Genomic DNA, 21,920 nt, shown 5'->3' on the forward strand with positions numbered 1-21,920 from the left:
CAGGGAAAGAGGAACACAAATATAACAAACCTAAACCAGGAACATGCAGCAGCAACATCAAATATCAAACAATGCTGGATGGGGAACAAAGGAAACACAGGGGTATAAATACACTCTCAGAAATACAGGTACTAAACTGTCTCTGGGGCAGTTCCCCTCTTGTCACTGTGGTGGTTCCCTCCAGGGTACATCTCAGTACCTTTAGTCATGGAGCATAACTGCACCATAATCCACTGAAATTATATTTAGAAGTTTTTTTATTTTTATTTAGAAATTATATATAGAAGCTGTGCTGACTCCACACACCCTGTCTCGTCTCCAGGCTTTTGTTTTATTGTTCTGTTTAAAACGTTCGGTTATGAAAAGGTACAAATACGAACTTTTCACCTGGAAAAACTTATTTAAAGTGCTAACACAGAAAACAAGGAACACCTGGGACCAATGAGAGGGCGGGGCTATGAGACAAAGAACAGGTGAAGTCAGGGCAGGACAGGGGAAGATCTAACGTAACAACAAAAGCACATGGCAAGGAAAACAAAGGCACATGGCAGATGTAAACAAACATTCAAGGTGCTGGGAAACAAGAAAACAAAGGAGAACCAGAAAAGACAAAAGGGACAGAAGGGGGACAGGACGTTACACTGACAGGGCTCCAAGCAAGGGCTATAAAGCTAGCAAGGGCTAACGCAAGCTAGCAAGGCTAAAAGAACTAATACTACAGACTGCCAGCAACCAAACAAAGAGCTGAGACACAGATATATTTATTTCTAATATATATATATATATATATATATAGCCCTGCGATGGACTGGCGACCTGTCCAGGGTGTATCCTGCCTTCCGCCCAATGACAGCTGGGATAGGCTCCAGCACCCCATAAATATTATATATATATATATATATATATATATATAATTATATATATATAATTTCCATAAAAAGCAAAATGTCCCTAAACTTTTGATGGGCAGCATAGTTAAGCTCAATTGTTACAGTTCTAAAAAAAAACCCAGCATTATAATGAAAGTCCCACATCAGGCAATTGCTTGATACTCCATGCTTCTCTCTTTCCTTTGGTCTGTGAGGCAGTTAGTCAATTAGTCAGTCAAACAGTAAATTAGCATGGAGCGGCGGCCTGGTTTCATAGGCGGCCGTGGTTCCAGCGCATCTTCACTAATCCCTCATTAGGCTGCCTAACTTTTATCATCCACCCTTCCTAATTACTCTCAGATTGTGTAATTACCAGGAGACTCTTAATTAAAACTCAGAATGCCTTAATGAAGGACCCCGTGTAGAAACAATTGATTGATTAAGGATGCTAGAAGGTGCAACCCCCAACCTCTCCAGGTGTAGTTCCTCATGAAAAGATCAAGAATAACCAGGAAACGTGGGGCACATAAATTATTTTGTTATTATTTTGTTTCCACACTAAACTTGCATACTTGCAATATTTGTTGGGTTCATAATTCGAATGCTAAATAATCTTACAATCATCTCAAAGAATGAAATATTACATATATTGACTACATTTAAGATCATTTCACTTGACAAGATATTATTTTTTGCAGTGTGGTTTCCGAAAGAGACCACTAGTTTCCTGTAGAATACCTTTAGATACCATTAGCAAACCATTTAAATGCATTTAAGATCAGCCATTGGTTGCCTGTTAAACTATTAGGACCCTTTACATTATGATGGTTTCTATGTTTTTTTTATTTTTTTCCTGCAGGGACTCGAGATGATGTGTACAATCTCAAAAAAAAGCACAGAATAGTGTGCAGCAGTTGTCGCCTGGGGCAGTACCTGTGTACCCTCAGGCAGATCTATGTGGACTTTTTCAGCTTAAAATAAGGTTTATATTGTCTCCTTGGGGTCAGACAGTGAGCCACTGAGGCTATATTTATGTCAACCATACCTTCAGGATCAGCAACCCTTCCTCAACACTATCTCAAGATCAGTTTCCTCAAAAGAACATCACAAAATGCATATTAAATATAAGATCAGACTCGCTCTGATCTTACTGTAACTTCTATCTGGCAAATCTATACCTGAACATATATTCTTATTGTATATATTCTATCTTCTACACTACATCTCATTTATCTACCTCAGACTCAAAGACCAATTGCATATATGGAAACGTGTATATATGCTTATAAATGTGTATGCTATACATATCATAGCTTTTATTTCATAACTTATATTACTGTACAAAAACTGTATATTGGAATGGTGCAACACTGGTGTATACTAACTGTGTATACTGTGTTTTTTGTGTGTATATATATATATATATATATATATATATATATGTATATATATATATATATATATATATATATATATATATATATATGTATATATATATATATATATATATATATATATATATATATATTATATATATATATATATATATATTTATATATATATATATAATTTTATCAGTTCCACTTACTGTATAGGTGCACTTTGTAGTTCTACAGTTACAGACTGTAGTCCATCTGTTTCTCTGCATACTTTGTTAGCCCCCTTTTACCCTGTTCTTCAGTGGTCAGGACCCCCATGGACCCTCACAGAGCAGGTACTATTTGGGTGGTGGATCAGACACAGCAGTGCTGCTGGAGTTTTTAAACACTGTGTCCACTCACTGTCCACTCTATTAGACACTCCTACCTTATTAGTCCACCTTGTAGATGTAAAGTCAGAGACGATAGCTCATCTGCTGCTGCACAGTTTGTGTTGGTCATCCTCTAGTCCTTCATCAGTGGTCACAGGACGCTGCCCACAGGACACTGTTGGCTGAATATTTTTGGTTGGTGGACGATTCTCAGTCCAGCAGTGACACTGAGGTGTTTAATAACTCCAGCAGCACTGCTGTGTCTGATCCACTCAGACCAGCGCAACACACACTAACACACCACCACCACATCAGTGTCACTGCAGTGCTGAGAATGACCCACCACCCAAATAGTACCTGCTCTGTGAGGGTCCATGGGGGTTCTGACCACTGAAGAACTCTGTATGAAGTAATGTTCTTTTTTATTTGAGGGTCCCATGTCATAGGGGAAGATTTCAGCCACTACCGCTTGTAACTCAGTTCCAAGGGGCAGAGGGACACTTGAAAACAAGGGGTAGGGGTAAAAGTAAGAAATGGGACTGGGCCTCAGCACAATTACTTCAGTATTTTCTATTGACTTGCACTCAAAAGCTGTTGACTTGTATGTGAAAGTAAGTAGCTTGAAGAACATTATGCAGGTCAGTGAGAGTGCAAGCGCTAGCAGCGGTGCTAATAGCATGTTCCTGCGTTCGCCTTGAAAGCCAATAAACAGCACTGTGACTAACAGACACTTAATGTGTTGTGTAACGGTGTGTAATTAAGGAGAAAAAGACTCAGGTTGTGGTTTGTGGTGCGACTCCAGCCCCGGGCTGCTGCCTTTCCAGCAAATTTAATTCAAATTGGACTCAAGCCCTTTGTACGTCTTGAAAGAAAGCCTGGGGAAGAAAGCACTTGGCAGGCGGCGTAGATTTATTCACAGCTTAGAGAGAGGGTTAAGCCTGAATCAAAAAGGATGGGATTGATGTATGTTTGCAGCAGGATATGTGTGGGAGTGTGCATGCATGGTTGTCTAATGGTTGAGGGCAACAGATGCCTGATTGACCGGGATCACAGGCACATGCACACAAAATCTACACGTACTTTAGCTACATCAAGAGGATGTCTTCCATCAAAGTGACTGTTGTGGCACTCTCTTTCTCTCGCCACACTACAAAGTGTTGCCCATGAGAAGCCCATCAATTATTCAGCGGTGCAAGTAGGCAGTACAATAAAAGCAGAATCTTCTCTCCAGATTGTGCTGAAGGAAGAGAGAGACGCCAAAAGGGATCTTCGGTGTCCAGCTGTGGATTCGCAGGGCTGCTTCCTCAGCTCCACACTGCCCTCCGCAGGCCAGCTAGTGTAACGGCACGAGAGACAAGGAATCCCATCAAGGTCACACTCCTCAGTCAGCAGATATGCTCCTGCAGCCTGATGTCTCTGCATTGTAGCACGTTACACTGAGCCGCTGCTGTACAGGAATAAACGTCACCGGCGAGAGATCCAAGGAGCTTATAGGCTAGAGACGAGAACTCAAACGCTGTGGCAGGTTTCGTTTTGTACATTTCTTGGTAGGACACTAAAGAGAGGAAAACGGAGAAGTGTGTGTTTGCTCTGGTCATGGGAAATCCCTTGGGTAAACAAAGACGCATCCCCGAAGAGGAAAGCAGATGGAGAATGTTTGAAGTCGCATAACAAAAGAGGAACCAACGAGCAGCGCCAGGCTGGTATGGATCCACTGTATGAAGGTTAATCTTCCAGCATCCATTCACTGGAGTGAGCAACAGCTACGTCCAAAGATCAAACGGACTGCAAAAGATCAAACGAACTGCATACTTTAGTTCTAAAGCTGCAGATGCAAAAAGTGTCTACTGCTGCTCTTCTCTGTTGGTTTTTCAAGCTGAAAATGTATTAATTTTCATAAAGTTTGCGTCACAAACAACAGTTTAGAACAAGAAAAAGAATGAATAGTAACTTAGGTCAGTCATATTTATTTATTCTAATTAAACAAAACAAAATGTTAGTGTGTGTTGTGCTGGTACGAATGGATCAGACACAGCAGTGCTGCTGGAGTTTTTAAACACCTCAGTGTTGCTGCTGGACTGAGAATAGTCCACCAACCAAAAATATTCAGCCAACAGCGTCCTGTGGGCAGCGTCCTGTGACCACTGATGAAGGACTAGAGGATGACCATCACTAACTGTGCAGCAGCAGATGAGCTATCGTCTCTGACTTTACATCTACAAGGTGGACTAATAAGGTAGGAGTGTCTAATAGAGTGGACAGTGAGTGGACACAGTGTTTAAAACTCCAGCAGCACTGCTGTGTCTGATCCACCACCCAAATAGTACCTGCTCTGTGAGGGTCCATGGGGGTCCTGACCACTGAAGAACAGGGTAAAAGGGGGCTAACAAAGTATCAGAGAAACAGATGGACTACAGTCTGTAACTGTAAAACTACAAAGTGCACCTATATAGTAAGTGGAGCTGATAAAATGGACAATGAGCGTAGATGATCGGTGTATTTGAATGAGGTAAATTAAATGCTTCACTTTTTTGTTCCTAATGTTAACTTTAAGAAAAGCAGTTTTATATGTTGACATGCCCAGCAATATTAATGCTACTATAGGTAGTGTTTCATGCAGCTCTAAAAGCCTTGATTACACAAAAACTACACTCAATCTTAGGGATGTAGCTAGAACATTTAGAATGGGGTGCCTGGTAGGGCCCAGAGATTTTATTGAGGTGGCACACTGACAAAAAACTAGCCTTACTGTATTAAAATGACATAGTTTTTTCTCTGTATATGACTAAATCTATCATTTTTACATGAATCAATTCAACTATTGTCAAATGCAATCTAAAAGACAAATCTGTGTTAATGTAGCATTTCATTCATATTTGAATGAGGTAAATTAAATGCATCACTTTTTTCAGTGCACCATGTCAACTTCAAGAAAAGCATTTTGTACAGACAGACCAGAGAAGGTTGCCTCGACTGCAGGTTATACATGAGGCTAATGATTAGACAGCACTGTATGGGAAACCTCCAGCACATGCATCAGTTCCACTCTGAAAGAAATTAGCATCATAAATGATTATAGCTGACTCATTTTTAATAGTTAACCATCAAATCTTTACCTTTCCATGGAGAAGCAGCATCTTGCTACTATGCTGCTCTTAAATGGAACCAGTTGACACTGGACACTTCAAAATCGGCCTGTAAACGGTCCTATTTGAGCAGCTGTTCCTGCTGTTCTCCTCTGTAACAGCACTTTTTAGCCTTTTATCCTTTAATCTTTTAACTTTTAATTAGACTTTTTACATATCCTAATTTAATTTATGTGATTTTAATTGAATGATTTTATCTTTTAAATCTATTGTTTTAATCATGTTTTTAATTTTAACCAACTCTGTATTTTCTGACTCTGTATTTTCTCATTTGTAATGCACTTTATGTGACAGCAGTGTATGAAAGGTGCTATATAAACTTGCCCCGCCTTGCCTTGCCTTGCCTTACCATCCATAACCATACCATGTAATAGCCCACCTTATAATGTGGTTCACAGAGCAGCGCTGCTGAGGGCACTTTCACTCACCTGTTTACTGAATAAATTAGCCTATCACAGCAAGATATCCGAACAAAACCTTGTATCTCCAAAATGGTAACTTTACAGGAGAAAGAAAAACATACTTGACTTTTAATGTAAGTCAATGGAACCAGACGTTTTCCCGAGTAATGTTGGGCCGTTTGTTTGGGTGTAAAGGACAACAGTCATATTCAAACTATGTCCAACTGAAAAATGACCAAAATAGATGAGATACGAGGTTTTGTTCCGACGACAGTGATATGCTACTTATAAAATGTAGCATCATCAGAGTCTCATAACTGATTGCTACCCTGATGGCAGATTTTCACCAAAAAGTGTAGTTGATGCTTTACTGATGATGGTTGACTGTCTGGTGGTCAGAAGGTGGCCATGCAGGGCTTCACCTCTTCCCAATTTATCTCATATTCTAAACAATAAAGGTATCAGAAACCAGCAAAACCATTTCCATCCACATTCAAAGACCACTTTCGGTTTCCTTTTTGGTTCCATACAGTGATAAAATAAGGTAAAACATTCTCTACAGAGAACAAACTTCTGCATATTTGTAATGCACAACTACCGTTTATTTGCTGAATTTAACATATTGAAACATGTGGCTTGTGCAAAAGTTATGCCACATTTCACGTTTTATTTTTCAATATGTTAAACTCAGCAGATGAATAAAAAGTAGAAACTGTGCACGAAAATAAGCAGGAAAATGCCATGAATCGGAAAAGTTTATCCTTCACATCTATTCATTTGACCTACATTCAAATCCAACAATATTGCTCGCCAGGTGTGATAACACATGTAAGAATTACATATTAAGTGTCAATGATAAAGCTAATTATGGCTTGTTTATGGCTTTTTTCTTCTTTTTTTATGGCAGATATCCAGCTTCCCTGTTCCGAAAAGCCCCCATTAATAATTTACATCCTCAGAACTCTCTGAACAGCGTCTGGATTTCGTGTGATTATCCCGACTCGAGTCAGAAGGGGATTTGCAGGTCCTTCAGTATTTGTTGTTGTGCACCAAAGGAAATGTCAGAAGCAAACATGGTGGTGGAGTTACAGGCACGTCTGACTGATTGCAGCACGCAGAACTGATTTGTAAGTACAGCACATAAGGTGAGGAGCAGATTTAAAGTCAAGTACTGATAGTTTACCCCCATTACTCTGCTCCCATTTACTCACCCGTGACCCAGCAGAACGGAAAACAGACAGATGGAGCGCCTGGCATTGCCATCCGTAACCACAGGGCATCATTGTAATGTGTGCTTTTTTCTTACTGTAATTAGTTGGCATGTTCTTACTATGTGCCAACACCTGTTTGTGTTTCTCCGCGGGCCCAGAGCGAGTGATCCAGTGTGTCACGGTCAAATCCTCCCCCAGGCCTGCACCATCCACCTGCACATTCATTACTCCAGCCAACTGCACACAGACTGCTTCTACATTAAAACAATGAGCCACTTGAGGTTATATGTTACTACAGTTTCATCATAGTAAGGGTGTTCTTAGACACGACGCAAAGCAGAGTAAAACTCCCTTCCCTGTAAAATAAAACTGCAGTAACGCATAATCTCAAGTGTCTTATTGCCTTCATAAAACGGCCGCCAACATAAAATATGATAAAATACACTTTTCAGAAAATAATTTAGGTTATTATTAATAATAATCCACATAAAACATATATTCCGCAAGAACTGTAGTTCCTTTAGCATACAGTGTCGTTAGCCATTTACATGCAGCCTAATAATCCATTAATAATCTGACTAATAGCTCAATCGGAATAGAATACATCCATGTAAACACCTCAATCGGAGTAGTCTAGTCTGATTGAGGCCATTCGGAATACAGTTTCTATCTGATTGATCGAGGTGGGTAATCCTGTAAATAATCTGTTAAATAGAAGAATAATATCCGTGTAAACGCCTGTATCTGATTACATTCCCTATCGGAAAGTTTAAGTCCGTTCTGATCATGTTCGTCGCGTCATAGTGAAAGTTTATACCGTTCAACATGGCGGAGCAGAAACTGGTCTGCAGAGGAGACGAAGTTTCTGCTCTGATCTTTAAAAGACGGCGGTGGGACGGACGTCCAGCTTATGTGTCTCAGAACACGACGTCTTCCTCTCGGCCTTCTTTAATAAGGACGTGTGAAGGACGTTTTCCTGAGTCTGACATCATTTTAAAGTTATTAAAAACACAAGCGCTGCTCACTGCTGCTCGTCTCACTCTGACTGGACTCACGTGATGCTCGCTGTCATGGTAACGTTTACACTAAGTGGTACTCCATGCATGTGCAATATTTTGGATCCGATTACTTGTAGTGAGCATATAAACGAAGATTTTCCTTCGGATTGTTGAATAGAGTGAGCAAAAACACCTCAGCCTGAATCTATAATCAGAATTCATTCGGATTGGCAAAAATCTTTGCATGTAAACATAGCCATTGCCAAGCAACCATGGACCACTGAATGAGGAGAATGTTCAGTCACCCATCGCTGTACACTGCGGTCATTTCATGAATTTTTTACATTTTTGACGTATAACAATGAACATATGATAACGCAGCACTGTTTAATGCAAAAACTTTATCTTTATAAGTACTTTTTGGTCACCAAATCACCACCGCGAGTCTTATTTAGCACCAATCCAGCATCGCCCCTCTTCTCACGCTGGGGCTGAATCTCAAACGCCTCCCTGCTCCCTACACAGTGCACTACATAGGGATTTAAATACTGAATCCTGCAGCCCAACAGAGCAAAACAGAGCTAAGAAACAGTCATTTGGGATTCAGACTCATCCACACTCGATACATGATGCACTGTTTGGCTGTAGAGTCTAGAATTTCTAAACTTTCATAGCTAGAACACTATTTAGGGAGTATGGAGCCGTTTGGGATTCAGCCTGGGTTTGACGCTAAGAGTCCTGATAACACCAGTGACCAAAATCTCTGTGCCAAATGAATTTTTTTAATAAAATATAAATTTTTTTAAATGTAGTATAACGTTAATGATATAAAAAGTAAATATGAATCTGTTTTATACAAATTCCTAAGTTAAACTTCTTAAAAAGATTATTTTGTATTAAAAAGTTTCTTGGTTTTGTGACAAGCTGTTTTACAGATGCAGAGCGACTATGAAACAAGATTAAAAAGGAAAAATCAGAGAATCATAAGGGAAAATTGTTATTTAATCTTAGTTCAACTGTGTAATGTACATACCGACTTTTGGAGCTGAGCCTAATATTTTAAACATCTTTTTAAGCCCTGAAACCTTTGTGACATGGTTTCCCACCAATGGAGAATGACCCATATACACTACCTACACTTACACTCATTTTCAGTGTAAGCCACTCCCACCTTCTGGTTGTTGAACAAATACAAATAATACAAATAAGACAACTACTTCCTTCTACTTCTACTAACTGGCCACTTTATTGGAAACCCGTACCTTGCATTTGACTGGAAAGCCCGACCATATTACCATGTACTTAAATTAAGCTGCATTATTTTGTGCAACTTAGCAATCCATTGCTTTTGTCTCATTTGCTCAAACCTGGCCCACAAGACAGATTTGTTTCCAGTTATAAAATAAAGAAAAATGCAATAAACCTCCCAAAACACTGTTAATCTAATGTGAATATCTATACAGATTAAGATATGCTGTACCTATAATACTTACTCAGCATTAACAATCATTGTAAATACATGAAAATAACTACCTTACTACTTCACATCAAGTTAAGATCCCCTGTATAGATCATTAAATGAAGTAAGTTTAATATAAAACCACAATCACAATAACAAGTTCACTGTGCTTCACCAACCACACTGTGACATCTACATATAAACATCACACAATCATCTCTGCATGATTTCCGTCATATAACTGTATTCCACTTTCTAAGTGCAATATTCTTGAAATAATATCATTTTGTACAGGACCTTTTCTAAACTGCTGCTCTGTAATGATGCTGAATAAAGTTGGGTAGCAATGTTGACCTCCCCAAAACGGTGGTGCCGTTAACGTGCAGGTATATTTTGGTTTTTCCATCTGAATTTTCATGACCAAATCGTAAGGTAAATTATTTAGTAACTACATGAAATAAATGTAAATTTTTATTTTATTTATTTTTTTGTAAAAGTTCCCCTCAAATTAACAGAACGTGTGTTTTATGATCACACATATTGCTATATGCTTACAATTTACTGCTGAAAGCCAAAAATCTTAGACGCTCTTTGTATTTTTTTATTAAAATAATTTTTACCTTATATATCACTGAAGAGACGCCATCTGAGATTCAGTTTATAGCTCAGATTTGTGGAAAAATGGGTCGACTTTCAGTAGAAAAGTTCAGCTTCTTTTATTATAAGGGTTTAAAATTACATCACCCATCTATTTGACTGGGAAGAAGACAGTTACAGCTCTCATACGACCCCCACCTTTAGAATGTAGCTTATGAAATATGAAAGTTATGAAAAAAATGACGAAGTGCGTTTTGGAACCACCGGTGGTCCCAAGGAGTTGAAAAGGTTAACCATTTTTGTATGTACACCTTTGGTTCAGGGATGGTAAACAGTGGACCAAACCACTGTGAGGCATAAGGGGGGCGGTGCAATCTTAAAAACAAATTCTTTTCCATCTAAAATCAGTTCTTTCAATGCATATTATTATACAGTCATGTTTACAATGATATACAGAGAGGGACAACTCTCTGTTCTTCCCAGGACGGTGAAAGTCAGGGCTCCCATGCCCCCCCACCCCCTTGTGATTTTCCCCTGTGCCCAAAACATTTCATTTCCTCCACCGGCTGGTCTTCTTCCAACAGTGCATCCCGGTGTCATCACTTCCACAAGTAAACACTGCACACATACCCAACTGTAAAAGAAAATGGGGCTCATCAGACCAGGTCGCTTCAAGATCCAGGTCAGGCGCTCTCTGTGAGCCTTGAGTGCTGGTTCTTGGTTTGTCCCTCGTTGGACCACTGTTGGTAGGTACCAATGGACCAAACCACTCTGTGTGGAGAGCAGCGAAGATGAAGGGCGAGGGACCTGGAAGTTGTACTTGTTCAAATTCCACTTTCTTCTCAGTCCTAACTACTGAGGTTTTAACGCCACTGAAAAACGGAGTGGTTTTAATCATTTAGCGTTTTAATGTCTTACTGGCAGGTTAACCTTGACGGCCTTAAAATAAATGCACTGCTGCGTGAAAGCTGCTTAAACTTTCCACGGATTCAAGGACGCGGACACACCTGCAGTCATACGTCTGCCAATCCAGACCCCTGGACATTATAAGACAAAGGCGAGGACTGTTTGTCATTGTTTGTCCACTGTATAGATGATGAAGGTAGTTTTAATCCAGCGCTGTAGAGGATCAGTCAGTAAAGCCTGAGCAGCCCAGTGGGACTCATTCAGCTTTAAACCAGCACAACCAGCATGTACAGTAGAGTCAATAACACATACTGACCTTCAGAGCCTCCCTCTCTCTCTCTCTCTCTCTCTTCTGTCTCTCTCTCACTCTCTCTGTCTCACTCTCTCTTCTGTCTCTCTTTGCTCTCACTCTCTTCTGTTTCTCTCACTCTCTCTTTCTCTTCTGTCTCTCTCTCTCACTCTTTCTATGTTCTCTCTCTCTTCTCCCCCTCTCTTTTCTCTTCCTTACTCGCTCCCACTGTTTTGCTCTCTTTCACTCTCTTGCTTCTGTCTCTCTTTCTTTCAGTCTGTTGCTTATGTCTCTCTCTTTCACTCTCTCTCCCTTTCTCTGTCTTCTGTCTCTCCCTTCCTCTCGCTCTTTCTCTTCTGTATGTCTCACACTCCCTCTTCTGTCTCTCTTTCTGTCTGACCTCTCTCTCTCTCTCTCTCTTTCTCTCTCTCTCTCTCTCTCTCTCTCTCTCTCTCTCTCTCTGCTCTGTTTGTTGTTGTGGTCAGTTAGCTGGACTGCGGCCCGGAGCTGGTTGTGTTGTTGAAGGAGTGAATGAGAGGAAAATATCCGCAGTGTTTCGCAGCGCGAATCTGATTCAGTTTTCATGCCGCATTAAACTTGTTAATTTCATGATCCAGTGGTGGTGTTAAAGCAGTGGATTTGTCCATAATTGCAGTGATTTAAGTTTGTGATCCGCTGCAGTGACTAAACACGGCTGAGAACAGCAGTGAAATGCACAGAGGAATGAAAAAGTGTGCCAGAAACTGAGAATCAATGACCAGACATGAGTCACGGGACATTCTCTGAGCTGACGTCCAGATTTTACTCAGTTAAAGGACACAGACATAAATATCACACCAGTTCAGTGGGTTTGAGAAGGTTTGAAGGAGAAGTTAATTTTGAGAAGGTTGAGGAGAGACGTTAGGTTTGAGGAGGTGAGACCATAGATATACATGCCCAGATGCCACATTTGAGGCGATATGTCTGCGCGTCCGCCATGTTGGAGAGGTCAAGATCCGCTTGTGAACAGATTCGCTTGTATTGAGAGACGATGAGTCTCAGGGTTAAATCAGCCACAACTTCCTTATTACTCAACCGATTTTCACCAAATCTGTTTAGTTATAATCCTCAGACACAGATTAATCCAGGCTGCACGGATCTGCTCTCGGTAGCTTTTATTACTTTAATAACTGATCGTGATAATTAGCCGTCCAGACCAGGATGACATTAAAACCCGAGTTTAGCGTGAGTAAAAACACAAACTCACACACATCAGCAGATCCATCAATGAGTGAATCACTTCTAATCTTAATACACATAAACATAAAATAAACCCCCAAAACACAGTAAGAAGGACCAAGCTGAAGTTCCTATTCGCCAGCATCTGGTTTGAATGTTCCCATTCCACCTTAAAAGGTGCAGCTTCAGGCACCAGAAAGTGACTCCTGCACCATTTAAGGTGGAATGGGAAAATTCAAACAAAGAGCTGGCCAATAAGGAGCTGACTTCAGCTTGGTGTAAGAAGGTGCTAACAATAATCTATTATGAATATCTACACAGATTAAGGAATTCTATAACTTACAGCTACAAAGCTTTAACCATCACTGTAAATAAATAACTACTACATAAAGTTAAGATCCCCTGAATAGACTATTAAATAAGCTTAATATAAAACCAGAGGATAAACAATCACATCAACAGGTTCTCTGTGCTTCACCAACCACACGACCATATCTACACAAACACCACACAAACAATCTGCATCACACAGACATGAGTGTGGATCACTGCGTTCCCTCCGTTATATAATCCTATCCCACTTTCTGAGTGTGATATTCCTGAAATAGTGTAATTTTGGACAGTATCTTTCTTAAACTGCCGCTCTGTAATGGTACTGAATGCTGTCCAGCAGTGATGTTGACCTCCCCAAAATGGCGGTGCTGTTGACGTGCCTGGCTGGACCCAACACGGCATCTCGGTATGTATATCTATGAGTGAGACGTTAGGTTTGGGAAGGCTGATGTTCAGGATTTGAGACGGCTGAGGTGAGTGGTTATGTTTGGGTAGGTTGAGAAAGAGACAATAGGTTTAAAAGGGTTGAGACCGAGGATTTAAGAGGGCAGATGAAAGAAAGTTTATTTAACAAGTCATTAAGTTAAAAAGAAACAGATACATGTTGTTTTTATTGCCCCCCTTTTATGAGTACAAACGAAAACATGACACTTTCATAAATGTAGGTCTAGTGAGGTGCTGTATTATCATGCAAATACACTGTTATTATTAAGGGACACCTAATTTAAAGTGGGACCAGAATTCTTCACATCAAATATTCATAAACTGACCTCAAAATGAGCAAAAAAATCACTTCATCACCTGAGGGTAGTACCTGAAAATAAATCAAACTAATTAATTCCAACACAGTCAAGGAGCACTTTAGTCATATTTCATTAAACATTAATTTCAGGATTGCATGTAGAGCAGCGGTTCATAATAATAGGAAATTTCAGGATCTCACTGCACTGTATAAAACTCTCCAGGCTTGTTGAAGGGGTGTGGGTGAAATGGAGAACGATGGTGTGAACTAGGGCTGGGCAAGACTACAGTATATATCATTATCATATATACTGACTATAATATGATATGGCTATAAATTATGTCACATTAAGTCACGATAAGCTTTTATGAGCATACTTTGGATAATGCCAGTACTTAAAAACCAGTTCCAACTTCATGTTGTGTTATAAAACGAGCATCTCTTGGGCTGGTTAAATGGATGCTTTCCAAAAACTTTCCAAAAACTGCAGCTTTTATTCCAAAAAGCAACCAAAGCTGAAGCTGATCTTCCGGTTACTGAAAGTAAAGCAGAATTCCAACATTGTTTCATAATTTCTACATAATTCAATCATTAAGATGTAGAAACAGAGTCGTTCAGAGTGGTTTGGTGTGAAATGGTTCAGATGTCTTTACAGTGGTGGTGATGGGAACCAGGGGTCGCCATGACTACAACACAAATATAGACATTTTATTTACTATCCAGAACCACCAGTGAACCTACACGAGTCTTCTGAGCTTATATGGAATGTTGATGATGGTCAAATGTGAAAAATCTGAAATAATACATTTTCTATGGGGACTATTTTGCCTCTGCAGGTATCCCTCCACCATGAATTCACTATAGTAAAACAGCGTCTCAGTCATCAGGCAGTGAATTCATAACCATTTCATGTAAGGAGCTTTTAGAGGTGGACGTCTGGTTCCTGTCACCACCACTGTGAACAGTTCTGACTCTGTAAGTTTATCTAGAACAGAGCGTTTCACACCAAACCACTCTGAACGACTCTGTTTACATTGTAATGTTTTAATATTCCCATTTAATATTAGAATTGGGTTAGGTAGAACCAAGACCCCCAGTGATTTATTACAGAGTGAAAGGCTCGCCGCCAGCAGCAGTTAATATGAACCTATGAAGGGGGGCATTCAGTGACCAATGGTCTGTTAACAAGATGACCTAACCTGGGAAATCTGGATCAGGTCAGTTTGCTTGGTCATAGAGAATCAATCAAGCAGCAGTGCTGTGTGGTTGGCTTGATGTGATGAGGGAAACAATACCTAAGCCTGTGAGGATCATGAAGGTAGGTGTTATTAACAAATATCAAATAAACAAATGTCGCTCAGCGCCGCCCTCTAAAGGCGTCATTAACAAATGTCAAATAAACAAACGTCGCTCAGCGCCACCCTCTAAAGGCGTCATTAACAAACGTTAAATAAACAAACGTCGCTCAGCGCCGCCCTCTAAAGGCGTCATTAACAAACATCAAATAAACGAACGTCGCTCAGCGCCGCCCTCTAAAGGCGTCATTAACAAACATCAAATAAACGAACGTCGCTCAGCGCCGCCCTCTAAAGGCATCATTAACAACCATCAAATAAACAAACGACGCTCAGCACCGCCCTCTAAAGGCGTCATTAACAAACGTTAAATAAACAAACGTCGCTCAGCGCCGCCCTCTAAAGGCGTCATTAACAAACATCAAATAAACAAACGTCGCTCAGCGCCGCCCTCTAAAGGCGTCATTAACAAACGTCAAATAAACAAACGTCGCTCAGCGCCGCCCTCTAAAGGCCTCATTAACAAATATCAAATAAACAAACGTCGCTCAGCGCCGCCCTCTAAAGCAGTCATTAACAAACATCGAATAAACAAACGTCGCTGAGCACCGCCCTCTAAAGGCCTCATTAACAAACGTTAAATAAACAAACGTCGCTCAGCGCCGCCCTCTAAAGGCGTCATTAACAAACATCAAATAAACGAATGTCGCTCAGCGCCGCCCTCTAAAGGCGTCATTAACAAACATCAAATAAACGAACGTCGCTCAGCGCCGCCCTCTAAAGGCCTCATTAACAAATGTTAAATAAACAAACGTCGCTCAGCGCCGCCCTCTAAAGGCGTCATTAACAAACATCAAAAAAACGAACGTCGCTCAGCGCCGCCCTCTAAAGGTGTCATTAACAAACGTCAAATAAACAAACGTCGCTCAGCGCCGCCCTCTAAAGGCGTCATTAACAAACGTTAAATAAACAAACGTCGCTGAGCACCGCCCTCTAAAGGCCTCATTAACAAATATCAAATAAACAAACGTCGCTCAGCGCCGCCCTCTAAAGCAGTCATTAACGAACATCGAATAAACAAACGTCGCTCAGCGCCGCCCTCTAAAGGCGTCATTAACAAACATCAAATAAATGAACGTCGCTCAGCGCCGCCCTCTAAAGGCCTCATTAACAAACGTTAAATAAACAAACGTCGCTCAGCGCCACCCTCTAAAGGCGTCATTAACAAACATCAAATAAACGAACGTCGCTCAGCGCCGCCCTCTAAAGGTGTCATTAACAAACGTCAAATAAACAAACGTCGCTCAGCGCCGCCCTCTAAAGGCGTCATTAACAAACGTTAAATAAACAAACGTCGCTGAGCACCGCCCTCTAAAGGCCTCATTAACAAATATCAAATAAACAAACGTCGCTCAGCGCCGCCCTCTAAAGCAGTCATTAACGAACATCGAATAAACAAACGTCGCTCAGCGCCGCCCTCTAAAGGCGTCATTAACAAACGTTAAATAAACAAACGTCGCTCAGCGCCGCCCTCTAAAGGCGTCATTAACAAACGTCAAATAAACAAACACCGCTCAGCGCCGCCCTCTAAAGGCGTCATTAACAAACGTCAAATAAACAAACACCGCTCAGCGCCGCCCTCTAAAGGCAACATTAACGAACGTCAAATAAACAAATGTCGCTCAGCGCCGCCCTCTAAAGGCGTCATTAACGAACATCGAATAAACAAACACCGCTCAGCGCCGCCCTGTAAAGGCGTCATTAACGAACGTCGAATAAACAAACGTCGCTCAGCGCCGCCCTCTAAAGGCGTCATTAACGAACATCAAATAAACAAACGTCGCTCAGCGCCACCCTCTAAAGGCGTCATCAACAAACTTCAAATAAACAAACGCTGCTCAGCGCCGCCCTCTAAAGGCGTCATCAACAAACATCAAATAAACAAACGCTGCTCAGCGCCGCCCTCTAAAGGCGTCATCAACGAACATCAAATAAACAAACGCTGCTCAGCGCCGCCCTCTAAAGGCGTCATCAACGAACATCAAATAAACAAACGTCGCTCAGCGCCGCCCTCTAAAGGCGTCATCAACAAACGTCAAATAAACAAACGCTGCTCAGCGCCGCCCTCTAAAGGCGTCATTAACAAACGTCAAATAAACAAACGTCGCTCAGCGCCGCCCTCTAAAGGCGTCATCATCGAACATCAAATAAACAAACGCTGCTCAGCGCCGCCCTCTAAAGGCGTCATCAACAAACGTCAAATAAACAAACGCTGCTCAGCGCCGCCCTCTAAAGGCGTCATCAACGAATGTCAAATAGACAAACGCTGCTCAGCGCCGCCCTCTAAAGGCGTCATCAACGAATGTCAAATAAACAAACGTCGCTGAGCACCGCCCTCTAAAGGCCTCATTAACAAATATCAAATAAACAAACGTCGCTCAGCGCCGCCCTCTAAAGCAGTCATTAACGAACATCGAATAAACAAACGTCGCTCAGCGCCGCCCTCTAAAGGCGTCATTAACAAACATCAAATAAATGAACGTCGCTCAGCGCCGCCCTCTAAAGGCCTCATTAACAAACGTTAAATAAACAAACGTCGCTCAGCGCCGCCCTCTAAAGGCGTCATTAACAAACATCAAATAAACGAACGTCGCTCAGCGCCGCCCTCTAAAGGTGTCATTAACAAACGTCAAATAAACAAACGTCGCTCAGCGCCGCCCTCTAAAGGCGTCATTAACAAACGTTAAATAAACAAACGTCGCTGAGCACCGCCCTCTAAAGGCCTCATTAACAAATATCAAATAAACAAACGTCGCTCAGCGCCGCCCTCTAAAGCAGTCATTAACGAACATCGAATAAACAAACGTCGCTCAGCGCCGCCCTCTAAAGGCGTCATTAACAAACGTTAAATAAACAAACGTCGCTCAGCGCCGCCCTCTAAAGGCGTCATTAACAAACGTCAAATAAACAAACACCGCTCAGCGCCGCCCTCTAAAGGCGTCATTAACAAACGTCAAATAAACAAACACCGCTCAGCGCCGCCCTCTAAAGGCAACATTAACGAACGTCAAATAAACAAATGTCGCTCAGCGCCGCCCTCTAAAGGCGTCATTAACGAACATCGAATAAACAAACACCGCTCAGCGCCGCCCTGTAAAGGCGTCATTAACGAACGTCGAATAAACAAACGTCGCTCAGCGCCGCCCTCTAAAGGCGTCATTAACGAACATCAAATAAACAAACGTCGCTCAGCGCCGCCCTCTAAAGGCGTCATCAACAAACTTCAAATAAACAAACGCTGCTCAGCGCCGCCCTCTAAAGGCGTCATCAACAAACATCAAATAAACAAACGCTGCTCAGCGCCGCCCTCTAAAGGCGTCATCAACGAACATCAAATAAACAAACGCTGCTCAGCGCCGCCCTCTAAAGGCGTCATCAACGAACATCAAATAAACAAACGTCGCTCAGCGCCGCCCTCTAAAGGCGTCATCAACAAACGTCAAATAAACAAACGCTGCTCAGCGCCGCCCTCTAAAGGCGTCATTAACAAACGTCAAATAAACAAACGTCGCTCAGCGCCGCCCTCTAAAGGCGTCATCATCGAACATCAAATAAACAAACGCTGCTCAGCGCCGCCCTCTAAAGGCGTCATCAACAAACGTCAAATAAACAAACGCTGCTCAGCGCCGCCCTCTAAAGGCGTCATCAACGAATGTCAAATAGACAAACGCTGCTCAGCGCCGCCCTCTAAAGGCGTCATCAACGAATGTCAAATAGACAAACGCTGCTCAGCGCCGCCCTCTAAAGGCGTCATCAACGAATGTCAAATAGACAAACGCTGCTCAGCGCCGCCCTCTAAAGGCATCATCAACGAACATCGAATAAACAAACGCTGCTCAGCGCCGCCCTCTAAAGGCGTCATCAACGAATGTCAAATAGACAAACGCTGCTCAGCGCCGCCCTCTAAAGGCGTCATCAACGAACGTCAAATAAACAAACGCAGCTCAGCGCCGCCCTCTAAAGGCGTCATTAACAAACGTCAAATAAACAAACGTCACTCAGCGCTGCCCTCTAAAGGCGTCATTAACAAACGTCAAATAAACAAACGTCGCTCAGCGCTGCCCTCTAAAGGCGTCATCAACATATATTTTCTTAACCCAAGTGATAAAAACACACCCAATTCTTATTTTGTTTGCTGCACTGTAAATAGATGATCATAATATCTAACAACTGTGGAAAATAAGCACAAATAGATGAGATGAGGTGAATCCATAATCAGTATAATAGGCCTAACTGCAACAGACCTCAAACACAAGGCACAAGTCCTCCACTATATTGACTATATTCAACATAAAGCCCACAGACAAGAACACAATACACTGATATATTATTTAAGTATGTATTCATATATTATTTAAGCCTCAGATGTCTGGAGTTATTATTGCTGCATTGCTATACATTCAGCATTTACATTGCATAATTATTGAAACCTAGTTACATAACATTGTTATGTAATGAATTACATTTACATTTGATTCATATTCTGTGTGGACAGGTTCGCGTCTGCTCGTCTGAGTTCTTTGGGTTTATTTTGATGTCTAAGAAGGACAAACATGGCAAAAACATAAAGGACTGTTTTTCTCTTCTTCTGGTTACAAACACGGAAGTGATATGGAGTGAAAGTTTAGAATCTGCACTTGTCATGCAATTTCTCCCCCCTTTTTCAGTGAGTTATGGGTCAGAAATAATTCAACTCACGAGGGTCTTTTTTCCTTATACAGTTATGTGCAAAAGTTTGGGCGCCCCTGGTTACATTAACTTGCATTTTGTTGATTTTCTGAGTATAAATAAGTGAACACCTCCTCTACAGAGACACACTTCTGCACATCTTAATACACAATTACTGTTTATTGAGTAAAATGTCTCAGCAGACAGTCTCTCATTTAGCAGCTACACTCTCACCATTTCAATAATACTGAACATATGTTATTATTAACAAAACATGACATTATTCATTCTGATTTGTATTTCTGACAGAAAGACTCAGGAGGCCTGAGTGAAGGAAGACATTTTAAATCTTTGATGGGGTTTTACGAGTTGAAAGATAATAATTCGGTAGAACTCAAAGCTTCTTTGGTGTAGGCCCCATGTGGAATACTTGTAAAATATCTCTATAGTGAAAAGATTTTTTTTGCTTTTCTGTTTATAATGTTTATATTGTTAATTCATAACCATTCCCATGTGTATTATAAATCAGTACTTCATGTGCTATTTGGCTAAAATGTCCTTACAGTGTAAATATTTTTTGCTTTTTTATTTATAATTGTTTATATTGTGAAGGATAAAGTTTATATTTTGCATCTTATAGTTTTTACCTTTAGTATTATACACCGATCAGGCATAACATTCTGACCACCTCCTTGTTTCTGCGCTCATTGTCCATTTTATCAGCTCCACTTACTATATAGGTGCACTTTGTAGTTCTACAGTTACAGACTGTAGTCCATCTGTTTCTCTGATACTTTGTTAGCCCCCTTTTACCCTGTTCTTCAGTGGTCAGGACCCCCATGGACCCTCACAGAGCAGGTACTATTTGGGTGGTGGGTCATTCTCAGCACTGCAGTAACACTGACGTGGTGGTGGTGTGTTAGTGTGTGTTGTGCTGGTCTGAGTGAATCAGACACAGCAGTGCTGCTGGAGTTTTTAAACACCTCAGTGTCACTGCTGGACTGAGAATAGTCCACCAACCAAAATATCCAGCCAACAGCGTCCTGTGACCACTGATGAAGGAGTAGACGATGACCATCACAAATTGGACAGCAGCAGATGAGCTATCATCTCTGACAAGGTAGGAGTGTCTAACAGAGTGGACAGTGAGTGGACACAGTGTTTAAAAACTCCAGCAGCACTGCTGTGTCTGATCCACTCGTACCAGCGCAACACACACTAACACGGGGGAGGGGGGGTTTTGGGGGGGGTATATGAAAAGCTTATAAAGTAAACGACAGGCAAAGTAAATTATGGTTACTATAAAAAGAGAACAATTACTGTAAATACAATTAATATATATTATTTAGTTTTTCTCCACTCTCCACAGTTCTTTATCTCACTTCGTCTACTTAAGTGCGTCACTCAGCTCTCCAGATGAAAATGGCAGCAGAAGCGAATGTAGTTTCAGTGGCTGAACCTCTAAAGGAGCGGCGGTTTGAAGGTGTTGACTGCTCTGAGGGTAAAGTATGTGAGTGAAAGCCTCTGGTCCTCAGAGAGTGTTTTGTCCTCCTTATCACGAATTAACCTATCACTCTCCACTTACCACATCACTAACGGCTAATCCCTGAGCCCACAGCCCCCGTTATCAAAGCCACACTCCATCTGTGTACCGCTCACACAGCGAGGGCACTTCAAATGCTTTCTATTTCCATTTCCATTTCTTGGGTGATTTATTGATTTTGTGTCCTTGTTCAATAATGATCACCTTATCTTTTTATATTCATCTGCCTGATGCAGTAGGTTGATATTCTAGAGTGCTCTGGGTTCACTCTCGGTCTGATACACTCCCCGGCCACTTTATTAGAAACCCCTCTCTTGTAGCTCCACCTTGCTGGTGCACAGTTAAGGCCAAAGTATTCATGTGAGCACTAGGGGGCAGTGTCCAAACCAGAATAGACAGAAAATGAAGACTTGTGTTGTTTTTCCAAGAATTAAT

The sequence above is a fragment of the Colossoma macropomum genome, unplaced genomic scaffold (assembly GCF_904425465.1).
Source record: "Colossoma macropomum unplaced genomic scaffold, Colossoma_macropomum, whole genome shotgun sequence".
In the NCBI taxonomy this organism is placed as follows: domain Eukaryota; kingdom Metazoa; phylum Chordata; class Actinopteri; order Characiformes; family Serrasalmidae; genus Colossoma; species Colossoma macropomum.